At 40.7% G+C, this 23,097-nt stretch overlaps 1 protein-coding gene across 2 annotated transcripts in view; it reads left to right on the plus strand.

Moving 5' to 3' along the window:
- LOC107995313 (protein slit) overlaps positions 1 to 23,097 on the plus strand; it is a 480,699-nt gene that overhangs the window by 163,751 nt on the left and 293,851 nt on the right. The gene's annotated exons all lie outside the window — the stretch shown is intronic.

Raw genomic sequence — 23,097 nt, forward strand, 5'->3', positions numbered from 1 at the left:
TGTGCTTATCTCAAATTCACGAAAACCAGGTATTATAAATATCCTAATAATTTTTACATGAATGCTTTCTAAACAGCGAATAAGGAGGACAAGCTATCCTTTATCAGTCTTCACCTGCCAGCTGACAGCCGCTTTCTAGCGTCTTCACTTCCTTCTAATCATCCAATTATTATACTTAATTTTTGCAACCTGACGCAACTTCGATCATTTTCTCTAATATCCTGCATTTCTTCTTCTTCTTCTTCTCTCTCTCTCGATAAATTAAATTTTCTTAAATTTCAAATAAAGTACATTCACCTGGAAAATTATTGTTATATCAAATTATATATCTATACTATATTTAAAATTATCTTTGAGAATTTTCACTTAATTAAAACAGTATATATTTAATTCAACAATTCTATTTAAAATATATTTTTAATATAAACATATTCGGAACTTTTATACTTGAATTGATTTCGATTCTAACTAACTTAGGCATTATCAACACTTACTCTTACGAATATTAATAAAATTCCGTAAAATAAATTTTCAACACTAAAATTCACTCTATCGTTCTCAAATTTAATAACGAACATCGATACTCGCAAGAAACTATACCAAACCGAAAGAGTTTAAAAAAAAGAAGCTCGTATACATACAAACCCAAACCGATCCTATCTCCAATCCTATCTCCGTAAACCACCGACCCGCCACCCCTAATCGCGCCATGTTAAACGACACATCGAAATTGCCATAATCGCGAGGTACAAGCGAGACGATCCATCCTCTCGCACAGCGGCTTTCACCTGTTCCACGTCGAGCAGAAGATCTTCTCGCGCGAAGAGCGACCAGAGAGGTATCACGACCTGGTGGTTTCGCCGCGTGCAAATCTTCCCGATCCTCGTTTCTGATCTCGCCCCCCCTCTCTCCCCCTCCTTTCTCGCCATGTGGAAAGGCTGTAACCTAAGCGGCTTGCACTTAGTGCCTGTTTATCTCGTTAGAAGCGGGCCTCCTCTAACCTTCCGGAACATCTAGCCGCGCGATCTGCTCGTAATCTCGTTTGGCTGTTCGTGTTCTCGCCGTGTGTCGCCGGGAAATCCCATTACCGGGCACGGATCATAGGTATTCTGCAAACATAAAATTCAGGGAACCGCCTCGCGATACAGCGCCCCGCCTTTGCCAAGATCCGATCGATCGATCGGCTAGACGAACGTGAGGAAATTCTGCTAGATATTCCGCCGTTAGACAGGGCGCGTGGGAGTGCGTGCGTGCGTGTCGTCGTTTTGTCGTTCGAGGGAGATGGTTCCTGATATCGAGATGTTTGAGAGGATGTCGTACGGGCGGGGCTTTGTTCGTTTCGATAAACGTAAGGTGAATATCGATCTGGAACAGTTGCGGGGTAGATTTGAGCGATAGACGATTAATTATGAGCGTTGGTATTTATATTACAGGGTAATAGTAATAGTTGTTAACGGGTGTTGAATATTTGTTTATAGGAATTCTGTATCTATCAGCAAGGAAATTGTTTCTTATTCTTTAAAATAAACATCGAGCTCCTTCAAAATTTTTACAACCAACATCATCCTCTGTACAAACAACAGAATTTCTCAAATCTACTTTCCACTCCGTCTTAAACTCCCAAATTAATCTCTCATGGAAATCACCCATTCAACTGAAACTTTCCCTCATAATGAACTCTAATCCCCCCACTCCCCCTCTCTCGGCAAAATAAACAACGAAATAAAATCGCCTTTTACCCGAAGTAAAATCGTTTAATTCCAAGCAAGAAAAGGAAGGAAGAGAAACGACCTCACGGCCACCAAGTCCAACAGACTTTATTCGTTCTAAAGTACTGTTGAAGGATCGTTTTTTTCGGAAAAAAAAGAAAAGAAAAAGGAAAGAAAACGGCAAGCACGTCTGGGATCGTGGGCGGATACAAGGCCCCCGATATCAGTAAGCGCGAAAAAACATTGGAATCGTGTATGGAGGGTATTATCCCGCGGCGTGTAACGACAACTTATTCGACGTGGGACAACGCGCGTAAGTGGAACATCGTTCGTATTGATTTTCTCGGTGCTAATAGCGCAACGTCCCCAAGAAACCATATAGCCGGCCGATGAGGCTGTTGCGTCGCGGAAAAGAGCGAGAAATATAGGCCACCATTGGGGTGGGCGACCAGGGAAGGAAGGGGAGATCGCGGGATATTGGGAAAGTTAATTTGGGACATGGTACCAATTGTATTTCTGGTGTTTAATTTTTATGTTATTAGTATTCTGTCGGGAATCGAGATATCAAGTAATATTTCTATTCGTTAAAATATTCGAGGAAAGTGAAGAATGAATTTGCAAACGAACGAGTGTTTTAATATATATTTCAATTATATCTTTTGGTTTTGCTATCGCGTTGGAATATTTGATAATTTGCGAGATTGCGATTAAATAACGAACGAAAGTATCTTATTGGAGATTGGATAATCAGATAATCAATCTTTATGTATTTAATCGAAATAATTATTGGTGATTGCATCACGCGCTGTTGCATTTTTGATGATCAGACAAGATAGTCGATATTATTATTATATTACGCGTAGTATTTATACACTATTCTCTTCAATGTTTAATACTATTTCGAGACAGAAATTCTCGAAAGAAATTGAAAACTTGTAAGTCCGATATTCTCAGAACCGACTCCATCCTAAAATTCCAAGTTTCGAAAATATCGAAAAGAAGGAAAGAAAGAAAGAAACAGAAAATTTAAATTGTCTCACAACAATGTGCGAATATCCAAGAAACGACGCGACGATTCCTCCTCGAGGCTTACACGAGAGTGGAACAAGATCTGGGATCGTGGTTAAAGAGTTCGACCGCGGTGTCGGGCAGGTGTGTTTTGCCGTGAGATGCCGTGGCCATCGAAGAAGGCAGGGAACGGCAACACGTGAATGACCTTCGACCCAGACCAGGCTGCCTGCTATTCCTTTCCGTTCTTCTTCTTCTCGCAGCCCGCGTTCTGCACGCCCTTCCCCTCGCCATTCGTCTTCGTGCCTACATACCGTCGCGTCTCGATTGATTTTCTCTTGTACACCCCTTCTTCCTTCGTGCCCCCATCCCCTTTGATGTCTTGCAAATTTTCCATCCGTAATCGCGCGCCAGGTATCTCGAACGAGATGTTGGTTTTCTCGGTTTCTTCACGGAGGAGGAATGCGTGGAATCAGTGGGAGGGTAGATCGTTAGTTTTATGCGGAGGTAATCGGCGAGGAAATTATTCGTAAATAGGTTAAATGAATTTGAATAATAACAGAAATTACTATATAAATAAATAAAAATTTCTACATATTTTTGATAATCAATTATATAAAGAATATTATATAAAGAATTTTAATCTCGATCCTATTAAATTGTTACAATAATTTAATTCTATTATTTATACACTTTCCAAAGGTATCCAACGAATCCCATACCGAATCCCATTCTATCCGCCACAGTATCTAAACTACTAAAACAAGCCCGTCCACCTCCGCCAGCTCTTATTTCGCACTTACCTCGTCGCAACTTCCTAAACTACCCTCCCCCCTTCTCCTTACAAGAAACCTGATAACGCGTAACAGTCTCCGCAAATCCGGGCCGTATTTCACTTTACCCTCCATGTCCTCTCCCCTCTCCCCATTCATCCTCCAGTTCCATCCCCGAGGAAAAAAGAGCGTCTTCCACCCCCGCAACCCTCCATCCAGCGAGTAACTCGCTGTTACTCGAGCGGTTCAGACTGGAGTAGAGGGTGTACCTGAATCGTTTCGCCACGTTTCGACGAGTGCACGCGATTCCGCGGGCGGATGCGTCGGAGGAAGGTGGAGGCGGGCGCACGACAGGCTCTGAGCAGAGAGAGAGAGACGGTTGTGCTCAGGGTCAACACTCGAGGCAGGGAGAGGAACGTAAGGTACTGTTAATGCAGCCTCACGATCGCGAGATCCCGCGATGAGCCGCGGGAACCGAGCGGATCCTGCTCCTCACGAGCCCCTCCTTCGACCCTCCCTCCGCTCTTTCTTTCGCTCTCTGTTCGGATGCGGGACCGTATCGAGGCGATTCCGAGTGTATCTATCTCGAGATATTTTTTTCTCGAGGCTTCGAACGAGGCTTGGATGGAAGCGAGCATCCGCGAGATCGAGAATTATTTTTTATTTCGAAAGAGATAATTAAAAAACGAGATAAATCGAGAAACGGAATTTGATAATAATTTTTCTTCTCAAGTTTTTATTAAGGTGATAAATTGTTGGAAACTGGACTTTTACGATCGTGTGGAAGGAGAGGGGGGAGCGAGGGGGTAATAAATTGTTTTCTTAAAATAGATTAAAAAATAAGAACGATAGATTTTCTCGAACGAGGCGTCGAAACGATAACGTTCTTCTTTGTATATTAACTTATTGCTTAAATGTAAACATTTATCTCGGTCAATATATCAAAACTCAAACGCGTATAACGCGTAAATGTAAACACGTATAACGCGAGCTCCAATAACGCGCCAAAGTTATTACGATTATTGTATTCATATAACGCGATACTTCGTACAATAATAAACATTGGGATTATCTGATTCCGTACGGAATTAAATTTGCCTCAGTCGAGCATTAGATTTCGTTCGAGCCGCACGTTACGAATTCGCGTTATTACAATATCGCGTAATACGCGTATAGTGTATCGTGAGAAGAGAAAAGTGCTAAAAAGTGTTGATTAACGAGTGTTCGTTCTAAGATTCTCTTCTGAAATTATCCGTAAATAATATATTCGGCGATAAACACCCTCTGTTCTTCGCTCGCTCCTACTCTTTCTCCCCTAACGCCTCGATTCCACCCGCCTGATTTAAACGGGAATTCTACCCGATCTTTCATGCAGATTTTCCCCGGCGACGCGTGTTGTTACGATTCATTAAACGCCCAGGGAGCGGAAACAGGAGTCGAACATTTACTTATCGAGAGTATTCGCGTCTTTCTCGTTTTCACGCAGCTCGGTCTGGAAAAAAGGCGACACGCGAAGAAATAACCGCTTATCGAACAAGCCCCCCCCCTCCTCTCTCGTTTGCTTATCAATCGATTTCTCGTTGCGAATCTACGAAGCGAGCATCATCATTGAAAATTAACAAGTTATGCGGCATAACTCGATAACCTATCGAATCGTTCTGTCTATCGATTTCATCGAATTTTCGAGGGAGAAAGGAGAGGAGTGAGGAAACGTGGAAAACGTTGTTAAGCGTGCTATGTAACGCGTAGTACTTTGAGGAATAACTTTTTATTGAGTACAGTGTTGGTGTTGTTGTTGTTATCCTTTATTGCGCCGTGAGCAGAGTAGAAAAAAAAAGTTTGGATTGTAAAACGAAAGTCTTCCATGGAACTCTTCAATTTTACCCCCTCCCCTCGCGTTAGAGGTTCTGATTGGAGAAGTTGGAACAAGGGTGTTTCCTGATTGAGGAATATTATCAGGTAGAACGAGAGATTCCATAAGATGTCGAGAGATTCGTGTTTTATAACTTTGCAAAGTTGAAAAAAAAGTATTGATCAAATTCGAACTTGGCTCAAACAATTTTCTTCTCCACAAAGAAAAAATCTCGTATTTAGTATTTACGTTTCGTCACAATATAGCCCCTTAATCGGCAAACACCATACACGTTTCTTAATCGAAATCTCTTCCTCCGTGGCCATTCATCGTTTCAAGAATCGGTATCTCAACCAAACCGGCTCAGTAGCGATCGAAACTTTCCAGTCATCGACTCCTGGAATTCCACAAGCGCTTGGAAACAGCTCTCGAAGACCGGCAACTTCCATCCCACCGTCGAGATATCCTCTTTTCCCCGAAAACGAGATCCTTTGGTCTTTGGCCCCTCGAACTTGGTCCCTCGACGAATTACCGCTAATCTCCAGCACCCTCTCCCATCTCACTCTCTCTCTCTCCTAAAGAGAAGCTCCAATGCCTAAATCCCTTTCCCCCATCATTTCTCCATCCATCTCTCCATCGTCTCCTTCATTCGCGTCGAGCGTCGTGTTACGGAGATGTCGTGTTATTCGGTTGCATCTGGCCATTTTTTTTTTAAATTCCTCCTAATCTCGGTAACGGGGATCTCGCGTTTCCACGTAAGCTGCTCGCCCGCCATCCTTGGATTCTTTCTTCCTCCTCCTCTTCTTTCTTTTCTCCCAAGCCCTTTGGTCGACTTTTCCGCGTTAATGACGACGATAAAAAGATTAACCGGGATTGGCCGGCGCGGATTCAGAGCCGGGCCACCGGGCTCTAAGCGGAATTAGGAGCAGACAGCGCGACGAGGGAGCCCGACTTTAAGGGTGGCCGGTTAAAAGCCTCTTCGAAGAGAGAGAGAGAGAGAGAGACGATCGTGGAGTACTCTGGCACTGCTACTTGGAGTTGGTTATCGTTGGTGCTCTAATGCTGGTGCTCTTTGAGTGACGTGAACCGAGAGAGAGACATTCGCTGTTTCCGTTTCTGGATCCCTCCTAAGTGTACGTTAGGATGAATTTTGGCTGGTGGATCTATCAGATTAGTTCTGTCATCACGTCTGGAACGTATATAATATTGAGAGACTTGATCATTTTATGCGTTGAGAGAGAGAGAGAGAGAGAAAGAGAGAGAGAGTAATAAGAAACATGAAGATTATAGATACATTCAAAAGAATAAAAATAAGATCAGAGAAGAAAGGAAATGGAATTCTGTGAAATTATGAACTATATCACATGATTACAAGGTGTCACGATTCTGATATTGTGATATTTTATTACTATTTCTTATAAATTTCAAAGAGAAAATCATACAACATGCAATTAATCATATCTCGTTTCTCTCACGGCATTGTTCAATTCATGGAAACCATTTAATCGGTGATAAAATATAAATGTTACCTCATGTTGTGTATCACATTTAAACTCCAATTGAGATCCTCTCGTTTTATCATCAAGCTTGATAAAATTCGCAGCAAATCTTTTCTACGAATATTGCTATTTGATGAAAAAGAAAAAAAAAAGAAGAAAGAAGAAAGAAAAGGTTAAGAGAAGAAGTCAGATTCGCGCAAAAGGATTGTATCGGTAGTTGGTTGGCGGTTGAGGTTTTCGTGCAGGTTTTTAGCCGAGTTTTTTTTTTTTCGACCCAGTTGCAATCAGCGCGAGAACACTCGATGAATTGTGAAACAGGAACGGGAAGAAAGGGATTCTGACGAGAAAAGGGATCTTGCGTGCAGCGGAGGACGGTGTTCTAATTAAACTTGAAATTTCTTTTGCTCTTTTCTTGCGACTCGCAGCTTTCCTCGGCCCCTATTATCGTGTTAGGTGTTAGAGAGTGTTTTGACTTCGTTCAAAAGAACGAATTAACGTTCTCTCAAGCCAGTTCTCTCGCTCTTCCACTCTATTTTCATGTTTTGAGAGAAAAAGGTAAATGAAGGAAAGATTAGATGCGCTGTTTGCACATTTTACGTCTCGTTCTCCCACGTATCTGAATACTTTACCTTCGCTGAAAACTCGAGCACAGTTGCTTAAGTTTTCTTTATTGCCTTTGCACTTGTATTTAACGCGTTACGACTCGAGTTTACAGTCGAAATTATTTTATGGGTTTTTGTTTTTGTTCGAAACGCGTTCAATGCGTTTATTTCTATTGTTTTATTCGCTCTTCTTTCTCTCCTTGAGTTGAAGCTATATTAAAAATACGATCTTCTCGCGTAAAATTTTTTATTTTAATAAAATTAGAAGAGGAGAGAAAATACACGTATCAATTTTGAATATCTATTCCACTTTCCCCTCAAATTTCGTACCTCAATCCCTCCCCTCTTCCCGATTATTATCCCCCAAACCATCTTTCGAAACGGAACCGCGATACAAATCGTCTCTCGAAACCCAACAATTCTCCCGCGAATTCTCCTCAAGAAATTTTCGTGAAATTTTGGATATTTTCAAAGCGAAAGAAAATCGCAACAAGACAGTCTCGACGCAGTTGTTGTTCGAGAACGTTGTTTAGAACGTTGGCGCGGAATAAAGCCGGGGAATCTATTAATTGGAGAACGCTTGTCCCCGCGTTAATCATCCCCGTGGAAGGGTGGCCGAGGGTCATTTGTTATTTACATATAATTCGTGGCGCGGCGTTACGCGGCCCGACAGGCCGCAATTAACGCGCGATCAATTATTTTTCGATGGGCATAGCTTGTTCCCGAATACGTGGCCACGTTTCCGCGATAATGTCGAACCAGATGCATGGCGGTCCACCATCGAAATCGTGATTTTAATCTAAAATCTCGCGAGATAATTTTTGAATTTTCTTCTTTTTCTCGAGATTGGATTTTTTTTCGAGTTGTGTGCGTCGTTCGTGAAAACGAGGATGAGATTGTTGATTTGAAATTGTTATCAAGGTTATTATTATAGCTAGTGATTCTAAATTTTTCATTTTGATCGTGATTTTGTATCGATCGAATTGGAAATTTTTATTTTCTGATAGTAGATAGTTTTCTTTCTCGGAATAATTTTATGAATAGGAGATCAGATATCGAGAATAGATTCTTCTTGTTAGGATTTTCATAATATTCACGGATAAAATGAAAAACCATTCGCAAAATTCTCGATACTTAATAAGCGTGCGATCAGTGAAATAGCGTGCAAATATTTCACTCGTTAAAAACGTTGCAAAATCATTATATACCAGAATAGAAATAACGTAACGTATTCTCGTACAGCGATTCGTTCTATTTTCTTTTCTAAAAGTTCGAAACACGAACGATCGCGATTCAGTAACTGTAGAACATCACGAAGAATATAACCGCATTCGCGTGACGGAAATCGTTCTTCTCCCTTCCAGTAATTGCAATTACGTAGACTGATTAGCTTTAAACGCGGTTTAAAATGAGAATGAAAAGAGAAAAAAAAAAAAGAGAAAAAAGAAAAACCGAAAGAAAATACGATACATTTCGAAGTTTGCACCCTCTGTTTTCAACCCCTCTGTTAAATTAATGATAACGGCATTTTTCGGATAATCGTTTGCAATCGTTCAGAGGTTTACAGGTGATAAAATGATTACAAGAAATACGGATAATATCGTGGAGGCAGGTGGATATGTTTCGTTTCATCCTGTAAACCGCATAAGACGGCTTAGTGTAAGATAAAACGAAACATGGGGTGCTTCTGCCCTCGTACGGTTTCCCCAGTTCGACTGTCGTTGCAATTTAAGCCACCGCGATAAAGAAGCTTGTCGAACGCGATTCCCTTTTCGTTTAAATGGAATTTTCATCCTCTCCTGAGAAGAAAGATATTTATCTCGATGGATAAAATTTTTTCGAACGCGTTCGTAATTATCGTATACGAGAAAAAATTCCAAGAATCAATCGAACATTTTCGACGAAATCCACAATTCTTTCCTCACAGCGGACAATATCTTTCTTAAACAACGTCCTCCCCCTAATTCCCTCCCTAGACTCATCTTCTCCTTTAAAGACACCCAGGGAGAGGAACGTTTCGCTATAAAAGAACCTGGAAAATCCCTAGAAAGAGGGCTGAGAAAGGACAATGTTTGCGGATACGGTACAACACGTTTTTCTTTCGCCGCTTTACGCGTTGGCCAAATATTTTGAGAACAGCGGAGGGGTGTCAGAGGGCGACGAGAGACTCTAGTCGATTTTGCGGGCGAAGCACGAGGAGGACACGGTGTAGTGCATCGGTTGCGCCCGATCGAAGCAACCGCGTGTGGTATCGTGTAGGGGCTTCGGGGGCTTAGAATTACAAACAAACGCGATTACGACGCCCTTTGCGCCTCTTTACGCGGCTCAGGGATCGTGTACCGGGGATCTATCGACCCGTGATCCAAATTCCGACACCTGTCGTCATCGCGACATTCGAGGATCTTGTCTCTTCCCTCTTTACGTTAGCTTTTTCTCGTTGGAATTTTTCTTCTTGAATTTTTTACTTTTGCACGATGATGTTCTTTATCGATTATTGATCGTTTCCAAAAATATTTTATTTTACTATTTTTCTTTTTTTTATTTGGAAAGAGTTTAAAGAGTTAGCTTCGGGCTAAATTGGAAATTTGCATGGAATTTTTTCTAAAATCTGGAATGATAAAAAATGTAGGGGGGAGCGAGGATGAGAATTCTTGCTTTTTATGAAAGTGACGTGGATTTAGTAATGGATTGTTTATTCGTTTTGAAAAGAGGGATTGATATTGCACTGTAGTTTCCATTTCTTATCGCGATAGCGAAGTGAACTCTTTCGACTCTCTTGATCGATGTTTTCTGCAAATGATCGATTTCGCGTCGAGAATTTCTCGAAACTGTTTGAAACTGTTCGAAAGTATTTAGACGTTCGACGATTGATTTTTATACTTTGAAAGGCGTATTGTGTTTCTGACCTAGTTCCCCGAATATTGAAATGCTTGGAATTTTTGCGCCTTGGAGAAGTTTTTAATATCAAGTCGACATTAATATATATATATAAATATAAAACGTGCATAAAAATACACGGCATAATTTCCTTTCCAACATTTTTAAAAAATTTCTATCAAAGATCATCTCACCGCTTCCCTTTTCAATCACCGTAACCTTTTCAAATCATTATAATATCTTTTAAACGTTCCTCGAAACAAATTCCAACTTTCATTCATTCAACACAACCCCCCCTACTCCTTTCACCTTTTTTTACTCGCTCCTTCTCTTTTCAAACTCCTCCCAAGTTCCCATTCTTCTTCCCCCGTTCCGAATCGAGAAACGATTTCATCGCGGTTCGCATCGTGCACAATTGTCTGTTCCAGTTTCGAAAATACGAAATCCGGATGCGCCAGGCTATGCACATTTATCCGTGTCACTTTTAACCGCGATACGGCCGCGAGACATTCAGATAGGAAGACGTATCCGACGACGAAAGTCGAATAGACTCGTAAAGTTCACGGTGGAATAAGAGTGCAAAAATTTCCCTATTTCTATGCGGTTTTTGACAGTGGCGCAGCCACGTGTACGCCTCTATCAGCGTTTCATCCCGGACTTCCTCCCTCGCGACGGCGTAAATCAAACCGGAATTCTCTTTCTTTCCCTCGTTTCTTATACCGTGCAAAAATATTAAACGAAAACGAAACTTTTATCATTCGTATTTTTTTTTCTTTTTTTTTTCGAATAATAATGCTTTATTTGATTTATCATTTTCATGGAAATATCTTTACGCATATGGAAAAAATTAATGTTGCGGATAAATGTTATGGATACGGGTTTAAGTGCAGTTTTAATTTTTCGTATTTTATTTCGAGGGAGATACAGTTACTTTCTAAAAATATCTCGATAAGGATGTTTCCATTCGCGATGCCGACATGTTGTCACGCGTTATGAATATATTTAAACAGGAAAGGATCTTTCGAGATTCTCATCGCTTTTTGAGATTGGCTTCCGTACACTGTGTTGAAAATTAATGAATCTTTTCCATATAGAATGTTTCCTTCTTTCGAATGTAGATCGAGTTGTGAATTTTTAATAGACAATAATATCGTTTAAAATTCGCTCTAAAATTGAAATTTCATATTTCAAGAATTATTATATAGAAAGAATTATTATCAAAAGAATATCTCTCTTTCGCCTTATTTTTCTTATACCCACAGTTTCACAATTTTAAAATGTAACAAGTCCAAACCGTGTATAATCGGTGTGTCAATCGCGCAACGACGTCTTGATTCGTATAAACGCGATCCCCCCTCTCTCCTCTGCGATCACGAACGGACGATTACAGGAGGGCGAGGATTACAGCGGCGTCGAAGACGGGTATAAACGGTGGAAAGCAGAAGGAAAAGTCGATAGATTATAGGCGAGGCCGCAATCAAGCCGCCTAATTACCAGTTAACAGTGGAACGAAATCCCGGCCTTACGACTGACGATTCGAATTAATCGGCGAATTAGCGCCGCCTGTGATAGCTTCATGGAGTCGCGCCCGACGAGGATAGCCCTTAAGCATCGCAATTACGCCGGATCTATGCGGGCGTATAACACGCGAGAGTGGCTGCTGGTGCTCGCCATCGAGGTGTTCGCCATCGAGGAGAGAGGGAGAGGTTTCGCCAATTTAATTAACTTCTGTCGATAAATTCGCCGCCTTATCCTATAGGCCTATACTCGAACGCCTGGAATTTTAATAGCCCCAGCTCCGTTTCCCCTTTGCTTTATGATATTTCGCGTTACCCAAGTGAATTCGTGAAACTGGACACGCGAACATTCGTACTTCTTTCCACTTTGGCGGAAGGATGCTGTGTTTTTGTCTTCTTTCGACCCTTTAGTCTTAATTGCGGTCGAGTTCCTTCTTATTTTGTATCTCTTTTTTGTATCTCTTGGGTAGAAGAGTTTTTAAAATGGATTGGATTTTTTCGTTTTAGTTTGGATTCTCTTTTAGTCTCTTTAGGAGAGAATTTATTTATTGGAGATGGAGGATAAGTTGCGAAAGTTACATTTGGTGTCGAAATTTACTATCGTCGATTATTCGTTTATCTGTTTAAATTTTCATCATTGTTTCACAAGTGTTATGTCTAAAATATGAAACGAGAGACGGTTATCACAATGAAATAAGAATCACGTCGAATATAGGAGAGTCGAGGAATAATTAATTCTCGTGAGGAAATAAAATTAATTCACTGCTCGACTTTCGTAGTATTCTCGACTCGTAACAAGAAACTCGCAACTTGTCGCCAATTCATATTTTCCCTCGACAAGGTAAATTGGCAGCAGCCGTTCGTTCCACCCCGTCTCGTGTCGAACGAACTGCGACTGGATGGATGACACTGTTTGCAACTTAAACATTGTCGTTTCATTGCATTCGAAATTTCCCGTGTCCCCGGGTGCAAGTAGCGCAAAAGGAGGCAAACAGTGTCGTAATTTACAAGTGAGACAGTCAACATCGAGGCTTCCATAGTCAAACCCTCTCTGCGAAGCGCAAACTTCGTAATCAAATAAACCCAAAGATTTGCACGTGCCACTACATTACGCTGTTCATTGTGTTCACCTCCTCCTCCCTCATACTTCTCCACGGCCAATATCAATCTTAAATTTCTTTCGTCCAATTTATCCAGGACAAGAAGTCAAGGATACGATCCTTTCCTCGCACGTTAATTTTTATCCTTAATTCGTAGAGGAAGAAGGAAAATGATAGAGGTTAAGTCTTCTATTACGTACGATCATTGGCAAAATATTTCACGGGAGCTGTTTAACTCGACAAATTTTAAATAAACAATTTTGGGAAACAACAATTGTCGTTGAAAAATTTTATTCCCTCACGATAAAATGTTCTTTCGTAAGAAGAGACTTTATTTTTCCTTTTCCTTTTTCGACCAAGTAAAAAGAAATCCAACGAAATTTAATTCTTTAAAGAAAGAAACAGTGGAAGGGAGAAAAGAAACGATCTCATTTGCATGCACCGTCAAAACCGTTGGCATCGGGTGCCGGTTAACTTATCTACCGAAACGGGCGACACTCTCTTCTCTGGGATACTTCATCTTCGCCACGGGAGCACGAATATACAGAAACGCGGAGGTGGAAGGCTATACTTAGAAGTTTCTAAACACTTGGCCACGTTCCCGAAAGAGCCGAAAAATATATGGCCCGTCAAAACAACAGGCGGCCGTAACACACCCGCGCAACAACGCTCCGCGAAACGTGCATCCCTCCCTCCCCTTCTTCTAAGAGATATAATTAGATAATTAATGTCGCTGCAGAGTCAGCCCCAGTCGAGGCTTTCCACGTTTCTCCTCTATCTTTTCGATGTGCTCGTATCAGTTATAAATTATCATTTAATTAAAATCTATTTTTGTACAAAGGTACAAAAAGTTTCGTTCAAAAATTAAGAAGGAGAGAACTTGCACTTTCTTTTCCTTTTATTTTTTGAACAAGTATCGAGTCACGCGTAGAAATTTATCGCGTGAAGGAAAAATTCGAATGGAAAAATATTTGTATACGTGATGTTTATCAAAATCGAGGCCACAAAGATATTTAGTTCTCTCTCTCTCTCTCTCTCTCTCACCGAAATATGTATTATTAAAATAAAATTTATTTATGGAAATCGAATGTCCGCCAGAATCGATGAGAGAAATATTTGTATTTGTTTTTTTGTATCTGTTTTTCAAACAGAGGGCTAATAAATTACGTAAAAATGTATTCCGATAACAACGTGTTCACCACAAAATTGGAATAAAAAATGTTTATACATTATTTCCGCTTTTGCAAACAGAGGCTATTTTGTTATTAAAATTTGATACGCCATTTGTATTTAATATTCGTATAGATATTTATGATTTTTTTTAATGATTGTTACTTCTTCCGTGGATTCCATCTCTTTTTTGGTTTTATAATAATTATTTCTCGTACAATATTTGAGAAATTATCTTCGAAATATCCTAAAAGACGTGGTTAATAATTGTTCATCTTTACTTCACCAAAAACAACAACGATCTTAAAGAACCATTCTCTACGTAATCAAAAATCCCTCCCCCTCTCCCATATCTCAACAAAAAAAATAACACAAACGTTCAACGTGATCAAAGTTATCGCCAAACCGCGACATCGTCGCTCGAAACCGTCCCCGGTTCCAGATTCAAATTTTCCCGCGTAATCCCCGTGACGTGACGTGTCTATCGTTACATCCGCATATCTCTCGCATACAAAGCGTTTCGTGCCCGCTGGAACGTGTTTACGATATGAAAGGCATCGATCCGGTTACCTGTGGAGGAGGAACGAGCTTCGACGGACAATTATCCACGCGTGCCGGCGTCCCAATCCTATTTCCTGGCGCCGAGGAAGGGGTGGGCGGTGAAAAATTCGGTGACGATTATTAAAACGGTGGATATCGTGTCCGGCTGCCGAGGATCGATCCGGCGGCGGATCGTTAAAACGTTCGTGATTAATTGCCACTGGTTAGGTCGGTGTAACGAGCCCCTTCAGACGCGAATAAAAATAAAGGAACGCGCGGTTGTAATGGCCGGTCGATAAATGAATTTTAATTGCACGGCCGGCCGGATTCTGTGCACGAATCACGGGGGAATAATCCGACGATTCGCGAGGATCGATTCTCGAGCGGCGTTTTTCGGTTCCTTTACCAATTTTTTGAACAGGGTTTCGATAGGGGAGACGATAATTGTTGTTGAGAAATTGGTAAAAAATCACCAAGTGATTTTCCGAGTTAAGGATATCATTCGATGAGATGAAGAAATAAGAAAGTATTTACGTTCCTTCTTTTTCTTTAAATGATGATATTTAAACAAAAATTCCGTTTCCGGGATATTCGTATCGTGTTCGAAACAAAATAAAATAACGGGCCGGCAAAAATCGGATCTCTATTCCCCTCCATGGAACGAATAACAAACACGTAACGGATAATAAACTTTCGAAATAAAATCGATATCGGGCAAATCGTATCCAGATCCACCATCCCGACGGGATCCTCCCCTTTCATACGGCCAAATCTCCTCGTAAAACACTGAGCAGCGGAACGCTCAGTGATATTTCAATCCTTTCAACACGATACTCCCGCCTCGATACTCGAAGCCGACACGCGACCTCCAAGTTTCGCCTATTCACCGTTCACCATTTTCACCCGACCTCGAGAGCCCTCGCGATCCTTAGGATTTCCGTGGCGCTGATCCGCCAACCCGAGGCCTGGCCGTCGTTTATGAATAATGATAATGACGCGTTTAACCCCTTTCGGAACAATAGACGAGTTGTAGCCCAGCCTGTGTGTGTGGGTAGGAGGAGTGGAAAAGATAACGGATGTACGAGCGTGTCTTCATCGGCTCGCTCCGCTTAATTAAGCCCCGCGTGGCTCCGCGCCGGGACCAGCGCAAATGGGGCTTGTTCTTCTGCGCGGAACCGAGGCGGAGGCTCGTTTTGACACCGCGGGCTATGAACGCTCGTCTTCACGATGACGAATGGCCTCTCTACCGAATGGACGATGCTTCCCCCCGCATTCGGATCAATTTTTTCGAAGCGTTTTCTCTCTTTTTTCTTTTTTTTTTTTTTTAAGGAGAGGGACGAATTTGGAATTTTGTTCTAATTTGTTTTCTCTTGGTTTGTTTCAGGTAAGTTGGACGATCATTCTTTTGGAGGACGAATTTCTTTTTGACACTGTGATTTTGATTTGTTGACGGTAAGGTTGTGATCAGACGATAAGATGAGTTTGTGGTATTATCATTCGAGATTGATATTATTAGAGTTGCATAACGGAGGGAGAAAAAAGGAATACAAAATGAAAGGAGTATAATTAATTTCAGCTTGATGTTTTATTATTTTTAGATAAAGGAGACAAAAAGGTAGTTTTGAATCGACATTTGCTCGCGACAATGGTACGTGATCTTTGAGATTAGATAAGGCTCGAAGTTATGCAATTCATACAATTTCAAGCTCGATCAATTTCTCTTAAAACCACCGTAAAATCGAATAATCGTATACCATTCTTCGAGTAGAAAATGGTTACTTCTCGTTGCTCGATTTCCCTTGCACAGCGGGGAACAATGCAAGAGTTAACAATTTGATCGTAGTAAATCGTGTTTTTCTTTTTTTTTTTTTTTTTTGTTTCTTTTTTTTCCCTGGTCAGCCTTGTTTTTCCACCGGTGTTACGTGCGACCGCGTTCATTCACGTTGCGGTTTTCCTCGACCACGAATGCCTTCCAAACACATTGGGACAGGAATTGGTTTTCGAGGCATGGTACTCTCCCGTCTTTATCCAATCGGTTTTGTACTTGTCAACGCGTATATCACGAGGATGCCTCGTTCTTCGTTCGATTACGTGATAGATGGAACGTTTACATGAAACGTGAGTGATTTCTTAGCCGAGGACATCGTTCCCTCGATCACGCGAACAAGAATTGAGATCTATTATTCCGCATTTGCCTCCATAATGCGTATTTTATAATTCTTTGAGATATTTCTATAAAATGGTAATAGATTTTTTTTTCTTTGCGTGAATAATTTGGGTAGAAATTTATTGTTTAGGATTAGATTGCGATCGATTTTAGATTTCAGTTCCATTTTAGAATACAAAATCGTTCGATATTGATATTTGAGATAAAAGAGATCAACTAAGGGATTGTTGATTATCTTTTTAAATATAATGATATTTTCGGAACATTCTCTTTTCTTCTTTTTTTTTTTCTTTTTTTTTTTTGCCATTTTAAAATCAAATCTGGGTTAACTGGGTGAGACCTCTAACGAGAAACTCCTTTAGCAACGGGGGAGGGGATTAAAAATTAAACAAAGCGAAACGGTTTCAGTTTAAATCTGTTTTAATTCCTGGAAATATAATATAATACATTTTTTACAATGTAAATGTAAATGGCGTAATAAACAAGGAAATCCCGGGCGAGAAATTATTACATCCAAGGTATTAGCATCCCTGGTGAAACGAGTGAATTCCTTTCTCCCAGTGGATAGATTAAAACATACTTAAAACGCGTTTATAGTTATTTATGCATTCACTCCACATTTATTTATTCTGATAATTATGCAAAGTGGAAGAAAGTTTAATCAACGGGATAAATTTTAGATTCGCAAACTTTCTGTCTCTCTCGTTGCCTTTCACTTGTATAATTGAAATTTTAATTTTATCCATCTTCTTCAATCATCGAATCGTATTCGAAACGCGAGTTACGTACGAGTAATATTTATTAAAAATATTCATGAAAAAAAAACACACGACAAAGTGCATTTTTAAGAGTCACATTTTATTACGCATTTTATTCTTCATAAAATTTTCTCTAGGGAAACAATTAGGGAATCGATTGAAAAATATTGTTTCGAATCGATAAAATCGATTACAAATTAATTTCTTTCGTCGCAGAAAAGAAAAGAGAGAAATTAAAAAAAGGAACGAAGTATGGACACGCTTTCAACGCTGTCCCTAGGGAGGGAACAAACGTAAATTCTTCTCGTTTACGAATCACCAAAGCAAAGCGATCGATTTGTGATCGATGATGAGCAACAATGCGAACGAGATGATCCTTAGAAACCTTAGCATGCTCGCGGCGGCAAGTGGTTGTATTCCGCGTTTACAATCGCCGTGTACATTTTTCTCTGTAAGCTGAATTACGCAACCCTCCATTGTGTGAACCGTAGCGCATGAAACGCTCGAAAACTGCCGATTTCAATTAGAGATCGGTAAATGTTACTGGTAGAGATGAATTAAACAGTCGTGACAGTGAAAGGGAAACGTGTCTCCTTTGTTTTCGCGAAACAAAGTCTCGGGACGTGAAAGCGGCTGTTTAGAACGTGTTCGTTGTATCGATTATTGCGCACATTGTTAACCGGACCTGTGAAAAGAATTCCGCCGGGGTGTTACCGCGTAATGCTTTATTATACCCCGCTGTTTCACGCGGGAAAATTTTCGTTATCGAATCGTAAATTACGGGGAGGGGGGGATTTCTGGTTGAATTTCAAAGAAGAGAGAATTTTTTTTTTCTTCTTTAATAAAATACAAAAGGGATAGCTCTTTTTGGTAGCAAAATTTTCAAAAAATTCGTTGAAAAGTTACGTGAAAGATCGGTTTAAGTTCATTTAAATTATACGAGATGGAATATTTCTTTTTCTGGTTTTATATCTGTTCAAATTGATCATACGTATATTATCTAGAGGAAATTTTTACATAAAATATCGTTTCACATGTACGATGAGCAGGGGAATCGTTAAGAAGATTTTACCGATAGTCGAGAGAAAAGGAAGGAAAGCACGAGTAAACTATCCATCACAGGATGCCTCTTCTGTTCTCGGAGACGGGATAACGTGATTAAAGATCCGGTTACAATCCAGGGTAGAAAATAAACTTTCTATCTCGACCTGTATCTTCTTGTCATTGTTAACTTCCTCCGTTGTAAAACTCGTAATCAAATTCGCGAAAAATGCGTAATAACGACAACCTATTAAGCGTTAAAGTCGATAGTATCAAAGATCAAAAATTGAAAAAGATATATTCTAGAAATCTTTTCGGGAAAATCTGTAATTATTTTAAAATTTGCTTCGAAAGAGATATTCCAAGGGAACGAAAATTATTCCTTATGCTCCTAAATTAATCAAATCAAATTTACCAAATATATTTCCACAATTTCGTAGATATAAAATTTCAAAACGAAACGTCCAAATACAAATCATAAATTTTACGATACACGTTCTCTGTAGAATCATCGGCCAAAAAAAAAAAGGAATAATTTCCTCCCGCGCGAATGGACGCGATGGCTCGCGTTATCGAGATAGTTTCATTATCGTTTCACTTGATTAGGAAGGCTGGCGGGTTCATGCGATTACAAAACCGAACGATCGCCTAATACGCAATACGCTAGGAATTTCGGACCTGTATAATGAACACGATCCGAAAATCGGAGAAAGAGAGGACGAAACCTCCGCACTCCCTCCCCTCCCCTTTGTAGGTTCGACGTATCGGACCGAATCGACGTTGAATCTCTGGATCGATCGATCGCAGCCTACCGCTCGTCGTTTAACCAGATTATTCACGCTCCGCCAATGAAAAGGGGCCAATGAAATTGCGATAAAGCCGAAATTGTGTGCTCGCGAGCGCGCGTGTAGAGAGAGAGAGGGAGAAGGTGGGAAAAAGAGAGGGTGAGGAAGGTTGGAGGGTGATGATCAGGCCTGCAGCAAATATCGCCGGACGACTTTCATTTTCTGCGCACTAATTATTCACCTAGCCCCGGCGCTCGTTCGTTTGTTTCTGCCGCGTTCGCAAATAAAAGCCGAAATGGATGCGCCGCGACGAAATCGCGACCCCCTTTCCTCCCCTCCTGCGAAACGTCGAGGACGGCCATTGGCTGGTTACTGCACCGTGAAAATCGTCCAACGATCCCTCCCCCCCTTTTTCTCGAATATCATATCGGTGTTTTTCGAGACTTTTATCGGAGAGAAAGGGGAGAAAGTGTTTTTCCGTTCTCGAAAATCCTTCCCTCCTGCTTTCTTCATCGAGGGGGAAGGAAAGAAGCTGGAATGGTCGGTTTGTTATGAAGGGTTATTAGTTTGTTATTCACCTGTTTCGAAGATAGGGAGAATAATATTTGAGGTTATAACAAGTTGTTTGAAGTTTGTTATACGCGTATTTTTTACCCGGTGTTTTCGCAGATTTTCCTTTTTCTAGGCGTGTTTTCTTCCCGTAATGTCGAGGATCCATGGGAATTGGAAATATTAAGGTTTTGTTGCGTTTCAACACGCTATTTTCCTCGTGTTCATTTAAAATAAATATCGAGGATATAAAAATATGTAATCAATTTTGAAATTTCAATTTTTGCGTTTACGATAGGAAGAATATAATTGTGCAATTCTAAAGCTGTAAACATACATGATATTTGAACCTTTCTCCTTTTTTTTATACTCTCTGCCTCCTCTTTTCTCCGCTTAACATTATCCAATCCTCTTAAATATTTCTCCTAAATTCCAAACCTCCCTCCCCGCAATCGATATCGCCGCTTTCAAATTAACGCTTCGCCAAAATCAACCCCCTCCTCCTCCACCTGGCTAACCAACCTCTCATCGCACTTCATTACTCGCGAATCCGCAAAACTTCATCGAGAAAACAGTTTCCAAACTCTCTTCCACTCCCTCTCTCTCCCTCCCTCGTCGAAAAGCGAGCCGATCTCGCCAGAGACAGACCGATTTGTCTAATTAAATCAAGCCAGTTTCTGGGATGGAGGGGATGGAGCCCCTCGCGTCGACCATACGAAATTGCAATGGACCGGAGGAGGAATGGGGGATACGGATTAATGGGACCGTGATGATATGTTCGTCCGTGCACGGCATGGTTAAAAGCGATAATTTCCTCGTAATCCCGAAACGTCCTCTCGTTATTATTAATTGGCCCCGCTGTCAGTTCGCCGCCCCGTGTCAGACCATTTTCTACTCCTACTCCTCCCCGTCGCGCTCGCTCCAGCGCGCGAAAATTTGTCTGGATCGTCTCTCGCTCGTTAAACTCGGCTAATCGCGAAAGCTGAGATCCAACGCGACACCCTAAACTACTGGCGGGGGAGGAGGGAGAGGGTTATCGAATCGGTTTATCAAGCGACACGCTGACCGATTATTTATGGCCGCCGGCACAGCCAAGGTTACGCTCTCATGGACGCGCGTCGATTAATCGCGCGTGTCCCCCATTTCCGGTTTAGGGCTTCTGCTTATTGGCCCACCGCGAGAACGGGAGAATGGGGGAGGGGGGTTGATTAAGGAAGGGGGTTCGTTAAGGAGGCGTGGAGGTGGTTTGTTCCGAGGGTGATTATTTTAAAATTTGAGACGAGGGTTATATCGTGAAATATTCGACGAGGGGTAGGGTGAAATTTGATGGGAATAATATTTTTCTATGATTTTTTTTTTTTTTATACGCATTCGAAAGGATATTTCAATCAATGGTTTCGTTCAGTTCGATCTCCATAATCGGTTTAATCGACTCTCAAATCTCTGATATGATATACAAGTTCGGTATATACGAGTGACAAAGTAAATTTTAAATAATATTTATATTTAATCTATTTATACCCCGAAGCGTGAGCGATCTCACACGGGAATTTTTCTTAAATTTTTCGACACGGCGAACGCGCCATTATCCGTTATTTATAATTGAAATTAACAGACGGCATCGGTTGATCGCGGTTGAAATTTCAGTCGAATCGTTCAATGGCGTTAAATTTCATTTCCATTGTAGGTATCGCGAGCTTTACTCAAACGAGAAATATAGGCCAGCGAAAAACACTGGTAAAATCGTGTTGGTTGGGACGAAAATACGATGAAATAATATAAATTAAGTTAAACTTTATAACATCGCTCCGTTTGTTTTTTTTTTTCCCTCCTCTCTCCCCCAAAAGTCACTCTATTATTATTATTTACCTCATGAAATTCGATTTTCTTGATTTTTTTTTAACGATCCCCTTTTTCTTAAGTTTAATGCGTCATTGTCGATTCTTTTTAAAACTATAATACCATAAAATGACGTACATATTAATAGAATAGTGAAAGTAAGATACGTGAATTCTTTCTTCTCTCTCGACGAAGTCAAACGAGTTTTCAACACCAACAAGACGACGCTAAAAGGAACAGTAAGAACGTATAAATAGCTATTTTCATGGTGTGTGAAAAAATGAATGACAAACAATTACAAATCTCTTTCAGAGTCCCTTTCATAACGATAACAATTTCACTGTGTTCTACTTAAAAATTGTCAAAAAGAGAAAATCACTATTAACTTGTCCCTCCATATCACTTACATTCTTACAATCGCAAAAGGATTAAAAACTCGCACCGGATTTAATAAAATTTCTCTTTCAACGCATCCGGAATGAACTCCGTTATACATAATTCGTCCGATTCTAAATCTGGGACAAAGAGACAAAAAAAAAAAATCGCGAAGAAACGTGGAGGGAGAAACACGCGGAGAATTCAAATTGCTTCGATCCTCCTCGTCCTGGAGGATTCGCGAAGGAAACAGCCGCGGATCCGCGTGCCCCCGGTTAGTTAGCCCGCAATTTGTTCCGGCTAACGAGAAGTTCTCGCCAACGAGATTTATAAGGCGGTCTCTCGTTAAAATAGTCGACGAGCCGCGCCTGGGTCGCGAGAAACTATCGCCTCGAAAAACAAAAGTTTCCTGAGGCCCGGGTTGCCGCGATTTCCACGAACGTTTGTTTAATTCGATCCGGGCCGGACGAAATGCAATTCCACCTCCAGTCGTCGTCTGGGTCCTGGATTCCAATTATCGCGTTAACTTTTTCATTTACTCGCCACTCGCCGGGATATAATGCCACCCGGTTAAACGCGTTTTAACTTTGTCGTGCAAACTACGATCCTGGCCACGATTCGTGTTATTGTCGAGTTGAAATGGGGATTTAGAGGGATATCTGTTTTTTTTTCTTTTTCTTTTTCGAATTGAGGATGGATTTGGCTTATACGAGAAGCTATTCTTTTTAAATATCCCTTTTCATCGAGGAAAATCGATGAATTTGATTCGTGGCGGCAGAGAATTGTTCGTGTCTTGGAATAAGAAATATTTAATTCCCGACACAAGGATTATTATTTCAGCAGTCTAGGGATAAATAAATTGATGAATCGGAACAAATAGGACATTTTTATAGGATTTTTACATAGGATACGAATAATATAGATAGAACAATTATA

This window comes from Apis cerana, linkage group LG8 (genome assembly GCF_029169275.1).
Source record: "Apis cerana isolate GH-2021 linkage group LG8, AcerK_1.0, whole genome shotgun sequence".
Classification (NCBI taxonomy): Eukaryota; Metazoa; Arthropoda; class Insecta; order Hymenoptera; family Apidae; genus Apis; species Apis cerana.